The sequence below is a fragment of the Typopeltis vanoorti genome, chromosome 20, assembly GCF_054136105.1.
Source record: "Typopeltis vanoorti isolate ZY-2024b chromosome 20, IOZ_Tvanoo_1.0, whole genome shotgun sequence".
NCBI classification, from domain to species: domain Eukaryota; kingdom Metazoa; phylum Arthropoda; class Arachnida; order Uropygi; family Thelyphonidae; genus Typopeltis; species Typopeltis vanoorti.
Window position 1 is genome coordinate 24355150 of NC_143568.1, and position 18810 is coordinate 24373959.

The following is an 18810-nucleotide window of genomic DNA, read 5'->3' on the forward strand; positions in this document are numbered from 1 at the left end:
AATGCTTATGAATGAAGAATTGGGTAGCATGAGTGTAGAGAATTAAAAAATAGGCATGCAAGACAAACAGGAAAACAGGGAGATTCAGAGTGGAGAGTGGAACACAACGTGAGAAAGGTTGATGCTTCAAGAGTGTGTGAATGTGTGTAAACAATAAAGGAAGAGGATGAGCTGCGATGTAGGGTAAACAGTCGGATTTTAATAAGTTTAGTTTAATCCTTTATCCAAGTGTGAGCAAACAAAGTTTGCGCCTGAAAGTATCTTCAGGACTGGGGTAAGGTAGTACAACACCAGGCAACTCGTTGCAAAGGTGGAGAAAGCTCTCTCATCACTTCCATCTCAGTATCTCCCATAGTGCAAAGCACATCTCCTTGCAGATATGTGTAATGCTATGCATTAAGGCAAGGGCCACTACCCATACCGGTTTCGACCTTTATTGAGGTCACATATCTGCAAGGAGATGTGCTTTGCATTATGGGAGATACTGAGATGGGAGTGATGAGAGAGCTTTCTCCACCTTTGCAACAAGTTGCCTGGTGTTGTACTACCTTACCCCAGTCCTGAAGATACTTTCAGGCGCAAACTTTGTTTGCTCACACTTGGATAAAGGATTAAACTAAACTTATTATAGTCTAACCAAGTGAAAAATAAACTCTCAACAGTTGGATTTTAAGAAGGTTCTGGGACAAGTGAGGAGAAAAAGAAATGGCTTCAGGAAAGTATGGAGAAGTCACATCTAATAAGCAGTATGATTGAAATTTGTTATAGAACAGGAATGAGCTATTATAATTTGTATAAAATCAACAGAAGTATCAGAAACAACATAAAAGACATGGCTACATTAAGTTTGTTCATCCAAAAATTGTTGGAGTAAGCGAGAACATCGTTGGCTGAGGATAACATCCTGACAGGAATACAGATGAAAGTGTATGATGTAATTCGTAAAGATAGCCAGGTTAAAAATAGAGATAGAGTGCTATTGATGATTGAAAAATAGTTATGTCCACACAAGATAGATATGCAAGGGGGAAATAGTGGTTTTAAATAAGTATGGTGTGATATAGAGATTAATAGAATGAAATACTTTGTTGGAAGGGAAGTTGATATACACCTGGTAATGTGGAGCATACTATCAGGAAATGTATAAGCAAATTAGCCATGCAAATGTTACAAGAGTGATTAGTATGTGTAATTTAATTACAGCAATATAGATTAGGATGGCGAGATAGCAACTGGAAGTTAAGAAAATTAGTTTCTTGAGGGCCAACTACCTCAGTTTGTATATAACATAGGAAACATGAGGATTGGGGGCCTTGAATTTCATTATCTCATCAGAGGATGTTATAATAAATGAGATGTCAAATCTCTCTGCAGTTGGTGAGAGTGACCATGAAGTGATTACCTGGATGGTTGCCAGCCATGTGAATACTTCTGTGATAAAAGGGTATATGTGCAACTACAAGGGTGGTGATTATGAGAAGCTCAGGAGACAGCTCCAGCAGTAGAATGGAAAGAGAAGTTGGATAGAAAGCAGATCCATGCTGCTTGGGTGATATTCAACAACCATCTAGTACAGAGGTCAGCAACGCAGTGCCCATGGGCACCATGGCACTCGTGGAGAATTTTTAGTGTGCCCTCAGAGAAATTATTGGAAATTGCTTTGGAGCTCGCAGCGGTAACTTTGCAGCATAGATCGCAGTATATCAGAGAGATATTCATTACTAGTATGTGCTAAAATGCAAGAAAACAAAGAAAAAACACTGCAAATATAATACATGATGGTACAAATTAAGTGAGTATTGAATCCAACATTATTTCATAGCTGAATATAGAAGCTACAAGAGTTTCGTGCCGAATATATAGAAACTAAAAGTTTCGGCGGATGTAAGCATAAGTAGTGCCTTATGGGAAACTCGTAGTAAAGGTGGAACAAGCTCCAGACATCTTTCCTTAGTATTTTCCATAAATGTAAAGCACATCTTGCAGAGGTCAGCAACCTTTTTAATATGAAGAGCGCAATATAAAATTTGAAAATTAAGGAGGGCTCAAGACACAGGCATTTTTTTCTCTCATTTGAGGCTTTGAAATTCTATGATTAATTATTTTTAAGAAAAATAAGATTTCAAATTTTAACATTATTTTATTTACCTCGCTTTTACAACATGCAGAATATATAGAAACTAAAAGTTTCGGCGGATGTAAGCATAAGTAGTGCCTTATGGGCAACTCGTAGTAAAGGTGGAACAAGCTCCAGATCTCTTTCCTTAGTATTTTCCATAAATATAAAGCACATCTTGCAGAGGTCAGCAACCTTTTTAATATGAAGAGCACAATATAAAATTTGAAAATTAAGGAGGGCTCAAGACACAGGCATTTTTTCTTTCATTTGGGGCTTAGAAATTCTATGATTAGTTGTTTTTACGAAAAATGAGATTTCAAATTTTAACATTATTTTATTTACCTCGCTTTTACAACATAGTTTTGTCACATATGAATGAATATAAAATACCATAAAAAATAAAAAAATGAATACAAAAAATATAAATTCAATAGAATTTAATGAGAGACCTGGCCTTGTACATCATCTGCTAATTTTTTATAATCAAGCATATAGTTTGAAGTACCTGTTCTTAAACAATTATCCAAATGTGAGTCTGTAAGTTGAGATCGATATTTTGATTTCAAATATGCCATATTTGAAAAAGGGTCTCAGAATTGTATGTATTTGAACAATATGAATACATTTTTAGCGAGCATTTTCTCAGAATAGGAGAAGTATTTCTATCTACTAACTTCCAGAACATTTTGTCATCATGATGAGCTTTTAAAATCATGTTGTTTTGTAAATTAATTATTTCCATTTCCAAGTCTTCTGTATTACTTAATTCAAAGTAATTGGAAATTTTAGCAGGCATATCATCTTCAGTAATGTTAAATGGATTTAGGAAAAATCTAACAACAGGTTCTAAAGTCACAAAATCTTGAAAGCGGAAAGAAAACTCTTCTAATAGTGTGTCTATGATTTTTATATATGATGTAGTGTTAAATTATTCAAACTTTCATTGATATGTTTTACATTTGAAAAATATGACAACGAATTTTTCATCAGATGGGATTACAATAGTCCCAACTTACACTTGAAAGCATTGACCGCACTAATCATATCAGCAATATGGGAATTTTTCTCTTGTAATTGTAGATTTAAATCATTAAACTTTGCCATTATATCTGTTAGAAATCCAAGATCTATTAACCAATTTTTATTTTCTAATTCTTTGTAATCGCCTCTTGATGTAATAAATTCTTTTATTTGCGGCAAAAGAATAATAAATCGCTCAATATTGTACCTCTGCTAAACCACCTCACTTCAGTATGTAATAGTAGGTCATCATTTTCAGTATTTTCATCTTTCAAAAGTAATTTAAATAACCTGTGCTGGGTTGCTTTTGATTTTATCGAATTAATAATTTTTGTTACAATTGACACAACATGTTAAAATTGACAGTTTTAGCGTATAACATTTCCTGATGAATAAGACAATGATTACTGCATAAATTTATGCAGTAATCCTGTCTGCACAAACCAATAAATCCATTTGCCTTACCAGTCATTGCTCGTGCACCGTCAGTAGTAATTGAAGTTAATTTGTGAATTGGTAATTTTTTGTATAGTACAAAATCTTTAAAAACGGAAAATATATCCTCTCCTCTAGTATGCCCCTTCAATGGAAGAATTTAAGAAATTCTTCTTTTGTAGAAAAATCATCAAATACCATTTTCACTGAAATTGCCAATTGTGATGTATATGCTTTGTCTGTCAATTCATCCAGCTGTAGTGAAAAGAAAACACATTTTTCCATATCATTTGCTAATTCTGTTACTAAATAAATTGCAATTGATTCAATTCTTCTAGTTACGGTTCTTGCTGATAACTGCAATGTATTTATAGCCGAAACTATTTCGGTTTTATTTTTGAAATCTTCAAAAAGTGAATCTGCAGCTTCTACATAGTTTCTTTAATTAAATCTCCATCTGTAAACGTTTTTTTCTTCTTAGCTAGCAAATGCGAAATTTTAAAAGATGCGACTGTTGCTGCTTTTGACTGTTGCAACGGTTTAGTAAAAAACCTTTGCTGTTTAGTAATGGATGATTTCTATAAGATTGATCCAGAAGATATTTTTGAAAATATGACTGGTGGTGGGAGGACTAGGGGCCATGCATGGAAGCTGGGCAAGAGCGTGGTTGACAAGGGAGTTAGAGCTAGGTTTTTTACTTGGAGAGTGGTGAATGAGTGGAATAAGCTTCCAGAGTCTGTTGTGGGTGCTACGACCGTGAATGAGTTCAAGGCAAGGTATGATAGATACTGTGTCAATGTCGAATAGTTGTTCTTGACATGATGTTAGGGCCTCCCTCGATGAGTCTATTGACTCCTTGGAGTTGCCCGGAACAATAATAATAATGATTTCAAAGATAAAATCTTTTTTTTTTTCTTATTTCGGATTTCACTGGATAGTCAAAATTAAAATTGGCATGGAGGGTTTTGAAATGTCTTTCTATATTACTTTTTTTAGAAATAGCCACACTATTATTGCATAATAAACAAATACATTTGCCATTAAGATTGATAAAGCAACACTCATCCTTCCAATCATCATTAAAATAGTACTTTCTTTTCCTTTCATGCTTATCCATTATAAAGAGTTAGAAATATCTTTGTAAACCAAAGTATTTGCACTGATGCGGGAGTGATTCAACAAACATACATACTAAAAAACAAAGGAATCTAACAACGTTTAGAAATTGTGTGAAGGGTAGTGAGAGCAGTCGCATCGATAACTAGATGACGTCAACAATTCAAACTACTTATGATCAGAGGTCCCTCGTCCACTCGGGCGCTTGCATCTGATCTGACAGATACATGCCAATTGTTAACATGAAGAACAGTTAGTATGTATCTTTTTTAAATAACGAAACCTGTGGTGCATTCATAATTAGAAGAAACACACGTATAAACCACAGTGAAAATTATTTAATTGTAAATATTTCATCCTAAGTATCTTAGGACATCATCAGTACAGTATTTAAACAAAATTAGGAATAACATACAGTTATTTACAACTTATTACCTTCTCCTAAGGACAAATTCTCATCCTTGATGTTACCTGGTGTTTATGAGATTCCATGCTTATGCAAATTATCTTACTTTGGATAGACAGGTAGGTCTGTTCAGAAACACATCTCGGAACATCAAGACCACATTCGTCTTCTTAAACCGCAGAAATCTGGCCTCTCTCAACACAGAATTGAAAATCCAAACCATAGGATCCATTGTGAAAAGGCTAAACTTTTACATAGATCTTTATTTAAACATGAACGTTTATACAAAGAAAGTTCTGAAGCCCTACTACACAGACCAAACCTAAACCGCAACGACATTCTTACTATTCCTAAAGTATGGGAAATTATCATACAAAATTGTGTTAAATAATTAACGTTTTTTTTTTTTTTTTTTTTGTACTACTTTAGCACGTTATGCACATTTTCATGAGATTCTATTGTAATCATGTGCTCTAACTGTATGTTATTCCTAACTTTGTTTAAATACTGTACTGATGATGTCCTAAGATACTTAGGATGAAATATTTACAATTAAATAATTTTCACTGTGGTTTATACGTGTGTTTCTTCTAATTAGCATGTATCTGTCAGATCAGATGTGAGCACCCGAGTGGACGAGAGACCTCTGGTCATAAGTAGTTTGAGTTGTTGACATCATCTAGTTATCAATGCAATCGCTCCCACAACCATTAAAGAATATTCATGTTAACAATTGCATGTATCTGTCAGATCAGATGCGAGTGCCCGAGTGGACGAGAGACCTCTGATCATAGTAGTTTGAGTTGTTGACATCATCTAGTTATCAATGCGACTGCTCTCACTACCCTTCACACCATTTCTAAACGTTGTTCATGTTAACAATTAGCATGTATCTGTCAGATCAGATGTGAGTGCCTTGCTTTATCAATCATAATGGAAAATGTATTTGTTTTTTATGCAATAATAATGTGGCTATTTCTAAAAAAAGTAATATAGAAAGACATTTCAAAAACATTCATGCCAAATGTAATTTTAAATTTAATTGCTTAAATCAGGAGGATTCGGCAACACAGTGCCCGTTAGTGTCATGGTGCTGCAGTATTCATGTTAAAAAGCCTTCATTTTAAAAAGGTTGCCGACCACTGATCTAGTATAAGCAATGTCTAAAAGTATTCCAAAGGTCAGAAGGTGGGGTGCTTAAGAGTCAAAGCTGTATAATTGAGAGACCTCCACATAGCCTTTAAAGGAATGTGGAGAACCGACCAGGGCTTCACCTAATGTCCAATCTTCACCTTCTCTTAGTGCACCCTGATAGGTATTGACCTGGACACTGAACGAATGAGGATGGCAATTTTTGATTTAGCCAATCAAGTTGTATTCTTTTTGGCTTAAACCATAATATAAAATGATCATATAACATGACAGAATCTCATGCTGACTGGGATGTCACCTGGTTAAACAAGGCCCTTGTTGTTTTCACCAGGGAACCAGGGTGAACAGCAAAAAGTCAGCTTCTGGAACAAATCCTGAAACACACCCCAGCTCAACATCCTCAGAGTTCAAGATCAGTACTATCAACATAAGAAGCCTGAATGGTAAAGAAATGGAGCTAGCTGAGGAATTGCAACAAAAAAAAAGACAAAAACTGGTGAGATCTTTCTGAGCACTAAATACAAAGTGTTATATTCAGGCAATGACAATCAATGAAAAGGAGTAGCCATAGTATTCAACACTAAATGCGAGGCTAATATTCTTGAATGGCAAGCAATTCAAGCAGAGTGATGTGGACAAATATGAGAATGGAGAACTGGACAATGGGACTTATTTGTGCCTATGGTCCCACAGAAGGTTCTACTAAGGTAGAAGTGGAGGAATTTTTTATGGCTTTAGAGAAAGCACCTGACAAGGAAAAGTTGATCCTTGTTGGGGATGTAAATAGCAGAGTAGGAAATGATTATCAGACACATAAAAATATTTTGCGAAAATTTGGAGGAAAGAACAAAGCTAATAATGATGGCAAATATCTGTTGGATTTCTGCTCAGGACATTATTACTATATTACACCTCCAGGGAGTCCAAAGACTCATCGAGGGACAGGCATCAACTCTACAACTTCGTGTCTCACTACTCCACCAACCTTCATCATCTAATGCCATAATGCCATCTACCGCCGACTACCACCACTAGAACTTTCACAGACAATCACAAACATCCATGACCAAGGCGAGATGCAAACCCGCAGCATTTTGGCTGGAGAGCGGATATGCTAACCACTCGGCCAACCAGACCGGCATGGACTGGTTATTACTAACACTGTGATCCAACATAAAAATGTACACAAATTCACATGTAGAGAAGAGGCAAGAATAAGAAAAGTCTCATTGACTATGTTATTGTTGATGTGATGTTTTCTCTCTGGTGCAGGACAATAGAGTATACAGAGGATTTGAAATTGGAAGTGATCACCATTTAGTCTTGAGCAGGATAAAACTGAATTTCATATTGAAAATAAGAACATATAAGAAAGTTTTAAAGTGAATAAAAGTTGGGCAGCTCTCAGATGTGAACTGTAGACTAAATACAAAACATTATTGAAGAAAAAATGAAAGAGTTTGTGAACAGGAACCAAACCTTGGAGATTCAGTGGGCAAGCCTGAAGGAAACATTGCTTGATTCAGTAGTGAGATTGTCTGCAAGGATAGAAAAATCAGAACTCCATGGTGGACACAGGAAGTTAAAGAGGCAGTGAAGGAAATAAAGAAAGCATATTCCTGGCAAATAAGTCAGCTTGTTGAATACAGAGACAAATGCAAGAAAGCTAAACACTGTGTAAAACTAGCTAAAGAAAAGTCATGGGAAGACTTTGGTAAGAACATAGAAAATAAATATTAAGATGGTGGCAAAATATTCTGCAGACTGTTGAAAACGCACAGAAATGGAGGAACGAGTGCTGTAAAAGGAATTAGAGATGATAAATGTGAGATGAAAACCACTGGAGAAAAAGATATTCTTAAAGTATGGAGTAATTACTTCGAAAAGTTGCTAAATTATTATTATTATTACATGACACCTCCAGGGAGTCCAAGGACTCATTGAGGGAGGACTCCTACCCTACAGTTCTCATCTCCATCAACTACAATAGACTGCAACTACACCACTACACCAACGGCATCTACTGCCAACTACCACCACTAGTATTTTCACACACAATTACAAACATCCATGCCCAAAGCAGGATTTGAACCTGCAGCCTTTTGGCTGGAGGGGTGGATATGCTAACCACTTGGCTAACCAGGCTAGAAATGAAACAATGAGAGCACAGTGATAAAAAAACACTGACCTTGCATGCAATCAGGAATACATATTCATACTTGAAGCAGAAAAAGCCATGAAAAGTCTGAAATGTGGAAAGGCAGCTGGAGTAGATGATATTCAACCAGAAATGCTCAAGTATGGAGGTATAAAATTGTTATAGTGGCTGCACTGCATAGTTCAGAAAGCCTGGACAGTGGGATGAATTCCAGATGATTGGAGTAGAGCTCTCATAGAACCCATATATAAAAAGGGAAATAAAACTGAATGTGAGAATTACAGAGGTATTTCTCTACTGAGTGTTCCTGGAAAGATCTATGCAAGTATACTTAAGAAACGGTTGAGAAAAATTGTGAAAGAAAAGTTTGGTGAAGAACAAGCTGGATTCAGGCCAAATAGAGGCTGTCAGGATCAGATTTTCACTTGATGACAAATAGTTGAGAAGCTATGGGAATATAACAAAGATCTGTATTTAAGTTTTGTAGATCTGGAAAAGGCATATGGCGAGGTGAGAGAAGCTATTCGAAGCACTACAGTCGTATGGTGTCAGTGGGCCATTATATCAAGCAGTACATGGTATTTATTTGAGTTGTAAGTCAGCAGTTAGAATTGAAGGAAGTACAGGAAGATGGTTTAATGTTAAATCTGGTGTCAGACAAGGATGATGTACATTATCCCCTCTGTTATTCATTATCTATATGGATCACATTATGAAGGAAAGTGGTATTAAACATGATATCAAAATTGGAGATGTTAATGTCAGCTCTTTGCTTTATGCGGATGATGTTATGCTTTTAAATAAATCCGGTACAAATCTGCAAGATTCCCTGACTAAATTGAATAACTGTTGTAATAGATATGGTATGAAGGTCAGCAATAACATGACAATGAAAATAGGCAGTAGCTTTGAAAAGTTCTCCATTCACAATGCAGTTGTGAATGGAGAACTTATAGAACAAGTCAAACATTTCAGCTAATTAAAAATTATTTTTTAATGAAGATGGTAAATTAAATATGGAAATAGACAGCAGGATCAAGAAAGCTGGTATGGTAGGAAGGCTACTGACGAAATTTATATGGAATACGAGAGAAATTAGTCAGAACGCTAAATTAGCTGTATACAGACAGTGTTCAAACCACTTTTAACTTATAGATCTGAGAACTGGGTTAGAAGTAAAACACTTGACCAAAGACTGGAGACAGCAGATATGAGAGTCCTGAGAAAGATTAGGGGCATGAAAAGATGGCATCAATGACAATATCATATTAAAAACGAGGATATTAGGAAAGAACTTGACATTGTTAGCATCCAGAAATGTGTTAGCAGAGCAAATCTCAGATGGTACGGTCACTTAATCAGAATAGGAGAGGAAAGATTTACAAAACAAGTGTTCTCTGCCAGGTTGGCAGGGAAAAGAACCAGGGGAAGACCAAGATATAGGTGGATTGATGCAATAAAAAGTGCCTTTGAAGATAGAAATATAAGATCTGACAATCTTGAAGAATTGACAGGTAACAGATTGATTTGGAGGAAAATTGTAGATAGGAAGTTAGTAACGACGTAAATTTTTTATATAGTATTATCATATTCTGTGTGCCCCTTGAGAATACATGTCAGGAATTTGATGATAATGAACTATTAGAATTTTTGATGCATGAATGTTATTATTCCACAGCCAAGTGCTGTGGATGTGTCTAAGAAGAGCTCCTGATTGAGATGTGTTATTCTGGGAATGATTAAGTGTATATGCGTAGTTGTTTGAGTGGGAGTGGCTGTGAACATTGTGCGCTACCGGTATTATTACTGTGGAGGATTTTTCTTGCCCAAACTTAATTACGAAATCGTTATTATTATATCTAGTAACCTGCAGTAAAAAAAAAAAAAAATGGCGGTGGCATTGTCATTCCATGATTTTAATTTAGATTTCAGTTGTTTCGTTAAGTGTGAGGTCTGTTATATGTATTACTTCGATTACATAAATGATTTGTGGATGGAAGAAGGGTGTGTGTGAAGTGAGACCTGAACGAGGATGCAAATATTAAATTGATGACAGAAAGTGTTAGTAACGAGAATGTTGCAGGGAACATGAGTGCACATTTGAAAGAGAGAAGAAAAAATGTAAAAAAATCAGTAAAAAAGAAAAAGAGCGATTTGAAAACTGTAATGGATGTTAAAAGGGATGAAAGTGAGGCAAGATTGGTGGAAGGAAATGAAATTGAGAGAACGAATGAAACTAGAAATGGCGGGACACAGAAATCGAAAGTGAAAAAAATCGAAAGAATAAATGATAGCGAAAAAAGAATGAATGATGGCGAAAGTTGGACGCATGTTGGACTGAAAGTACTGAAACAAAGAAAGATGAATGAGAGTGAAAGTGAGAAGAATGATAGCAAAAGTTGGACGCATGTTAGACCGAAAGTACGGAAACAAAGAAGGATGAATGAGAGTGAAAGTGAGAAGAGGGGAGGGGGTCAAGAGTTAGAAAGATTGAATGATAGAGAGAATGTGTCGCGAGATTCAGAAGTTGAATTGGATTGGATGAGGCAAGAAATGAAATGGATGCAGAATGAAATTAAGAGAATTCAGTTCAAAACTATTAAAAATAAATCATGATGGCATGAAAGAGTTAACGAAAGATGAGCAAGTGGCGTTGTATGGCGACTCCATTATTAAACGTGTGCTAGACGTTAGAACACACAAGGTATGTTTTCCAGGTGGTAAAATGAGTAGAGTGATTGAGGCATTGGATATGAGGCAGAAGCAAGCAAAAGAGTTAATAATATTAATTGGTACAAATGATTTGAGAGAGGACAAAGAGCGTATATCAGAGCATATCTCCCGTATATCAGGAGGCTGCATGGAAGGATAAAAGAGAATAGTGTGACAGAAGGGTAGTTAGAGTGTTGCCTAGGTATGACTGTGGTGAAATGAGGCAGAGAGCAAGGATTATGAATGATATGCTGGCTGAAATGTGTGAGGAGATGGGAATACAGTTTGTTAATGTGTGGAATGAGTTTGAGGGACGAAGTGAGCTGTATGGAAGCGATGGACTGCATTTGAATGGTTATGGTGTGAGTCGCTTGGAGAGACTGCTGCTGGAAGGTAGAGAAGTGAATAGAGAGAATGAATCAGATCGAGAGGGGAGTGATGTGGAAGAGCAGGAGAGTAAGACACGAGAGATTGGAGAAGTGGATATGAATGGGGAAGTGAGTGGTATGAGTATAGAAAATGAGAGAATGGGTGTGCAAGAGGAGCAAGGAAACAGGGAGGCTTATGATGGACAGGGGTACACAGCGTGAGAAAAGTGGATGCTCCAAGAGGAGGTAAGAGCATGTGTAGGCATGAAAGTAATGGGATGAAGGATCAAGAGGAAACAGTTGGAATTGAAAAGGGTTCTAAAATGAAGCAGAAAGGGAAATGGTCCTAGTCTAGCATGGAGATATCAGTGGAACAAGCTGTAGATCCAGAAACAAGCTGTTGCGTTTCTATACCAATGCTAGAAGTATAAGAAACAAGGCAGATGAAATGGTTGCACCAGTTGCGTCTGTTCACCCAAAGATTTTCGGAATAAGTGAGACATGGTTAGAAGAGGATGGCATCCTAACATCCTAAGGGTATGATGTGTTTCATGAGGATAGAAGGGGTAAAAAGGGATGGGGAGAGCTACTGAGTTATGTCCATATAAAGTAGAGATGCAAGACGGAAATAACGCCAGTGGTTTTGAGGAATTTGATGATGTGAGATAGAGGTGAATGGAATCAAATACTAGTTGGAATGTTGTTATTAACCAGATAATGTGGATGGTGGTGATAGTGAAATGTATAGTCAAATTAGCCAAGCAAATAAGAAAAGGGTGATCATTATGGGTGATTTTAATTATGGCAATATAGACTGGAATGATGAGATAGCAACTGGAAGTAAAGAAATTGAGTTTCTTGAATTTTTGAGGATAACTACCTCAGACAGTATGTAACAGAGGGCACACGAGGATTAAGGGTCTTGGATTTGGTCATCTCATCAAAGGATGTAATTATAAATGAGTTGTCAAATCATCCACCAATTGGTGAGAAATGAGGTGAATACCTGGGTGGTTGCCAGCAGTGCGAGGACCACTGTGAGAAAAGGGTATATGTGGAACTACAAGGGAGGGGGGGGGTGATTATGAAGAGCTCAGGAGATAGCTTGTGGGTGTAGTGTGGAATGAGGAGTTAGCTGGAAAAGAGATCAATGCAGCTTGGGGGATTTTCAAAAACTATCTAGTAGATGCAATGTCTAAATGTATTCCAAGGGTAAGAAGGTTAAATAAGGTAGGTGTAAGATGGATGAATAAACCTATTAAGCATGCGATACAGAGAAAAAAGGGCATTGTGGAGGCAGCATATGAGAAGTGGAAATAGCCAATTTCATGAAGTCTACAAAGACCAGGCAAGGAGGGTGACTTGGTTGGTGAGAGTTGCTAAAGAGAGGTATGAACAGCAGTTAGCTAATGAAGCCAGAACAAATCTTAAGGAGTTCTTTCGATATGTAGCCAACAAAAGAAAGAATGATTATGGAAGGATGACATTGATTGGAGAAAATGGTATAAAGACAGCTGTTGCAGAATATGTGGTGGAGATACTTAATGAGCAGTTCATAAAGATCTTTCAATCTTGTGAATGTGACTTCATCGAGAGATTGAGAGCAGTTGATGATCGGTCGGAGAGACTGACTGTAAGTGAGCAAGAGGTGTTTGGGGAGTTGAGTAAACTAGATGTAAATAAGGCTGTGGGACTTGATAATATATCACCGCGTATTCTGAAGGGATGTGCCATGGAGTTGACACCTGTCTTGACATATTTTTTTAATACGAGTCTTGCACTTGCTCAAGTTCCTATGGAGTGGAAGGAGGGCAAGATTGTATCACTTCATGAAGGAGGTGATCGAACTCAAGCATCAAACTATAGGCCTATCTGTGTGTCAGGTGTTGTGGTTAAGTTGTTGGAGAAGCTTGTGAGAACTAGGATCCAGAGTTGGGTTGACAACAATGCTATTATCTTTGATGGACAGCATGGATTTTCTACAGGGAGGTCATGTTTTAGTAATCTACTTACTTATTACAATAAAGTGACTGCTTCCTTGGACAGAGGAGAAGGATACATCGTAATATACTTGGATTTTGCAAAGGCTTTTGATAGAGTACCTCGTGATAAGTTGACAGTCAAACTAGAGTAAATGGGGTTGGATATTAGATTAGTACATTGGATTGGAGACTGGCTATCTGATAGGTATCAACAAGTTGTGTATGGGAGTGAGATAACCAGGAAAAGGAAAGTCACTAGTCGAGTGCCTCAGGGGCCTGTTTTAGGGCCATTACTGTTTAACTTGTTTATTAATTATATTGGTGAAGATTTGGATGGAGATATTCAGTTGTTTGCAGATAGTGCAAAGTTGGGATGAACCATGAAGAGTAGCGAAGATGTTGTGGCCTCGCAAGAAGACTTGAATAAATTAAGTGATTGGAAATGGAGATGTGAGTTCAATGTTGCAAAATGTAAGGTTTTAAAATTTGGAAAACAAAGATGGGATGCAGAATTTATGCTTGGCGAGAATATATTGTTGGAGGTAGAGGAAATAAGAGATCTGGGGGGTGATAGTGGATAAGGATCTAAAATTTAGGTGACACATTGCCAAAATTGTGAAGACAACTCAAAGGCTTCTGGGAATGATGCAGAGGACACTGATGTGTAGAAGTAGGGAGATTCTTGTTTCGTTTTATAAGGCTTTGATTAGGCCACACATGGACTATTGTGCCCAGATGTGATCACCGGCTTTTCAGAAGGATGAAGAGATGTTGGAAAGGTCAAAGGCGACTGAGTAAGGTAGTTTCTGACCTCTGGAATGTTGAGTATGAGGAAAGATTGAGAAGATGTAATTTGCAGAGTCTGGTCGAGAGGAGGAAGAGGGGAGATATGATATAGACCTACAAGTTGGTAAGGGGTTGTTATAAGATCAATGGTGGAGAAGTTCTACAGAGAATAGCAGGAGATCAGGGGAGAACCAGAGGTCATCCCCGGAAACTTTATAAAGAGTGTGTGAGTAGGGGAGTGAGAGGCAGGTTTTTTTCATGCAGAGTTGTGAATGATTGGAATGCCTTGCCTGAGAGTGTGGTGTCTGCAAGGAGTTTGGATGTGTTCAAGGTATGATGAGCTGTGTGTGTGATAAAAGGACCTCCCAGATGAGTCTTTGACTTCATGAGGTCTTGGGGTAATAATAATAATAATATTTAATTACTTTTTTCTTTTTTTTGTTTTTTTTTAGAACTGGTGTGATTGAAGATGGCAAATGTTGAAGAAAAAGTCAATTGTATCATCTGGCTTTCTGAACTCAATTCCATAACAGCAGTAAGAAGAAAATTCTCTGCCCATTATAACAAGGAGGCTCCACACAGAAATTTTTAATAACTGGATGAAAAAATTCAGTGAAACTAAATCAATTGCTGACAGACCCAGATCACTGAGACGTTCATCAAGGGAAGCGTATGTGGTCAAAATCAAGAGGGCATTTGATAAGAGTCCCAAGAAATCATTGCGACGTGCTACTGCTAAGTTAAATGTACCAAAAACCACAATTCAAAGAATTCTAACCAGATAACTTTATAAACATGCTTAGGAAATTACAACTGTTTAAATGCTACAAGAAGAGGATTATTATGCCAGGGCAGATTTCTGTCAGCTGATGAAGATACAGATGAAAAATGACATAGATGTTATTGACATGTTGACTTTTTCAGATGAAGCAACTTTCCACATAAATGGAAAAGTGAACCGTCAAAGCTGCTGCATTTGGAGTACAGAGAAGCCTCAGAAAATATGGCAACATGAAAGAGACTTACCAAAAGTTAACATGTGGTGTGCAGTTAGGAGGTGTTGCATTATTGGGCTATTCTTTTTCAATGAGTCGACTCTCAGGGGTGAATGCTTCAGAATTTTATTTATTCTTGAATTAAAGAGATTAAATCTTATGAATAAAACCATTTTCCAGCTGGATGGGGCACCCTGTCACTATATGACACAGGTCCGAAAGATTCTGGATGACACTTTCACAGACAGGTGGATCGGTAGAGGAGGTGCTCTTTTGTGGTTATCTCAGTCACCTGACCTGACTACAGTGGACTGTTTCTTATGAAGTCACATCAAGACAGTCATTTATGCTTCAAAACCTGCTTCTCTCGATGACCTTAAGACTAAAATTACAAACACTGCAGTCACTGCTCATCAACTGCTAAACGTTTTCTGGAACTTTGAAAATTGCCTAGTTACATGTCTCACAAGATGGTGGTCGTGTTGAGCACTAATAAGATGCAAATCATTATAGATAAAACTTAATTACATACTCTTTAAGATATATACTATAAATCTGTAACTTTTATAATATTGAACCTATTAAAATTTATAACTGCACTAAGAATTATGGGACACCCTGTATATATATTGAACTATAGGGCAGGTGATTATGACAATCTTAAGAAGTAAATTGAAGTAGTTCCATTGTATAAAGAATCTTCAATGGAAGGTTGGCAGCATTACACAAGAGATAATCAAGCATTTCTGAAGGAAGCAATGCAAAATCAGACTGTATACTCATCATCAGGAAGATAATTCAAGTATAATCATGTTGGAGGCTTAATGGATTTTTTACAACACTCAAAAAGAATTAAAATAGAATTTAATACTTCCTATATTTCGTCCTAGTCACTAGGACATCTACGGGGATTACAAAAACAATTAATGTAACATGCACACACAAATCTTACAATACTAAGCCCAACCGCGTGGGTGACACTAAAGTCCTATGGTGGAGCGCCCTCTAAGGGCAGTAGTAGGTGACCTGGAATGTAAGGTGGGACCTCTGGTGATGAGTGTTTCCCAAATCTTCGGAAGCTTAATGCAACCGTATTTATTAAGATTTGGTTGGTTTCTGAGAGCTGCTGCTGCGTCTAAGAAGCAGCTGCAGTAGTCTCAGAAACCAACCAAACATATGGTTTCATTAAGCTTCCGAAGAGTTGGGAAACACTCATCACCAGAGGTCCCACTTTACATTCCAAGCCATGTAAGGCCATGGCTTGGAATCCCCGTAGATGTCCTAGTGACTAGGATGAAATATAGGAAGTATTAAATTCTATTTTAATTCTTTTTGAGTGTTGTAAAAAATCCATTAAGCCTCCAACATGATGTCCTCACAGCACTTAAGCCTCTACACACGAAATCAAGTATAAGTTGGATGGATGGGTAAAAATCATTAGAAAAACTTTCAAAATAATAATGATAAATAAATCAATAAAAAAGTTGTGACTAGTATAAAAGTTGAAAGTGATCAAGCAAGCTCTCATGAGCACTACTAGGCTCAGACAAGAAAGATGACCAGCATGGTAAGGTAGTCGAAATCAGATTATGAGGAGAAATTAACCAAGAAGGCTAAAAGAAATCCAGCCAAATTTTTTTCACCATGCAGCAAGTAAAAGGAAGAATGACTGTGTAAATGTAACAAATGCTGATTGATAGTGAGGTGAAAGAAGCAAACAAAATAATGGAGTGACTGAGTGACCATTTTGCAACAGTGTATTATCTAAATGAGGATATTGCTGACAGTTACTGATGTAAGAACAGAGGTTGATGAATTGGAGGTGCTTAGGATATTAAAGAATCCCAGTGCAAATACAGCTGTGAGAAAAGACAGGATATCAGACTGAATATTATGAGACTGTTCAGAGGAATAAGCTGTGTAACTTAAGTCTCAGCTCTGGTAAAGTCCCAAAGGAGATGAAAGGAGGGTAAAATAATTCCTTTGCATAAATTAGTTTATAATAAAATTAGTTTAATCCTTTTTCCAAGTGTGAGCAAACAAAGTTTGCTCACACTTGGGAAAAGGATTAAACTAATTTTATTATACTCTAACCAAGTGAAAAATAAACTTTCAACATAAATTAGTTTAGTTTATTAGGGTATTAATTTAACTTGGAGAAATGTCAAGTTATGCATTTTGAGATAGAAGACTATAAGCTATGTATGATGATGGAGCTGTACATTGATTGAATGTAATTCAGGAAATTGGTGAAACTAGGGATTTTTTTGGGGTGGTTGTAGATAGAAAGTTCAGAGAGTATAGTACTAAGGTGAAAAAGGTATCTCATAGGATTGCTTGGTGAAAGAATGCACTAATAAGCAGAGATATGGCATTTATCACTCCTCTTTGTCTTAATATGGTCTTTGTACATCCACATCTGGATTACTGTCATCAGTTGTGGTCATCTAGATTTCTTTGGGATAATGAAGTAGTGGATGAGATTTAGAGGTGAGTGATTCTCAGATGATGAGTGGTCTGTGGAATTCTCTGTATGATGATATATTAAGAGTTTGTGGGTTGACATAGTTTGTTGATGGGCAGAAAGAATGGACAGGATAGAAACTTTTAACTTACTTAAAGGTTTTTATGGGATTAATATAGTAGAAATATTTTAGTACTTGACATGATGATTGCAAAACAAAATGTCATTCCAGTTGATTAAGGAAATTGTAAAAAGTGTGGTTTACAAAGGTTGAGGACTAAACTTTTTGTTTAGAGAGCAGTGAATGAATGGAATGGGTTGCCAGTCAGCTGTAAGTGCTGTGCTTTGTCTGTCAGTGATTTCAATGAGATGTATGATGGATATTATTATTATCCTAAAACCCCATGGAGTCACAGACTCATCTAACCCCCAATCATTCACAACTGTGCATGCAGAAAACATGCTTCCTACTCCCTTTCTCACACACTCCTTATACAGCTTCCATGGATGACTTGTTGTTCTTTCCTAATCTCCCACAGTTTTATGAAAAACCTCTTCAACATTAATCTTATAACAACTTCTTACTAACATGTATGTATCTATCATATCACCCAGTTCCTAAGATCCACTAGACTCTGCAAATTGCATCATGTCAACCTTTCTTCATGTTCAACATTCTAGAGATCAGAAATTCTTTTGTTCAATTGTCTCTCAATCCTCTCCAACATTTCTTCATTCTTTTGAAAACCAGATGACCAAATCAGTGTATAGTAGTCAATATCAGTCTAATCGGAGCCTTATTCAGTGGAAGCAGAATCTCCTTACTTCTGCAAGTGAGTGGCCTCTGCATCATTGCCAGAATTCATTGTGTTGTCCTCATAATTTTGGTAATATGTCCTCTAAATTTTAGATCCTTATCCACCAATATCCCAAGATCTCTTATTTCCTCGACCTCCAACAATATATCCCAAACCAAGCGTAAATTGTACACCCCATCTTAGTTTTCCAAATTTTAAAACTTTACATTTTGCAACATTGAAGTGGCATCCCAATTCCTGTAATATATTATGTGGAGGGATCTCCCATGATGAGTTTTC

General features: G+C 36.8%; 1 protein-coding gene across 1 annotated transcript in view; it reads left to right on the forward strand.

The window, feature by feature from the left end:
- LOC150095284 (laminin subunit alpha-1-like) overlaps positions 1-18810 on the forward strand; it is a 1249242-nt gene that overhangs the window by 569268 nt on the left and 661164 nt on the right. The gene's annotated exons all lie outside the window — the stretch shown is intronic.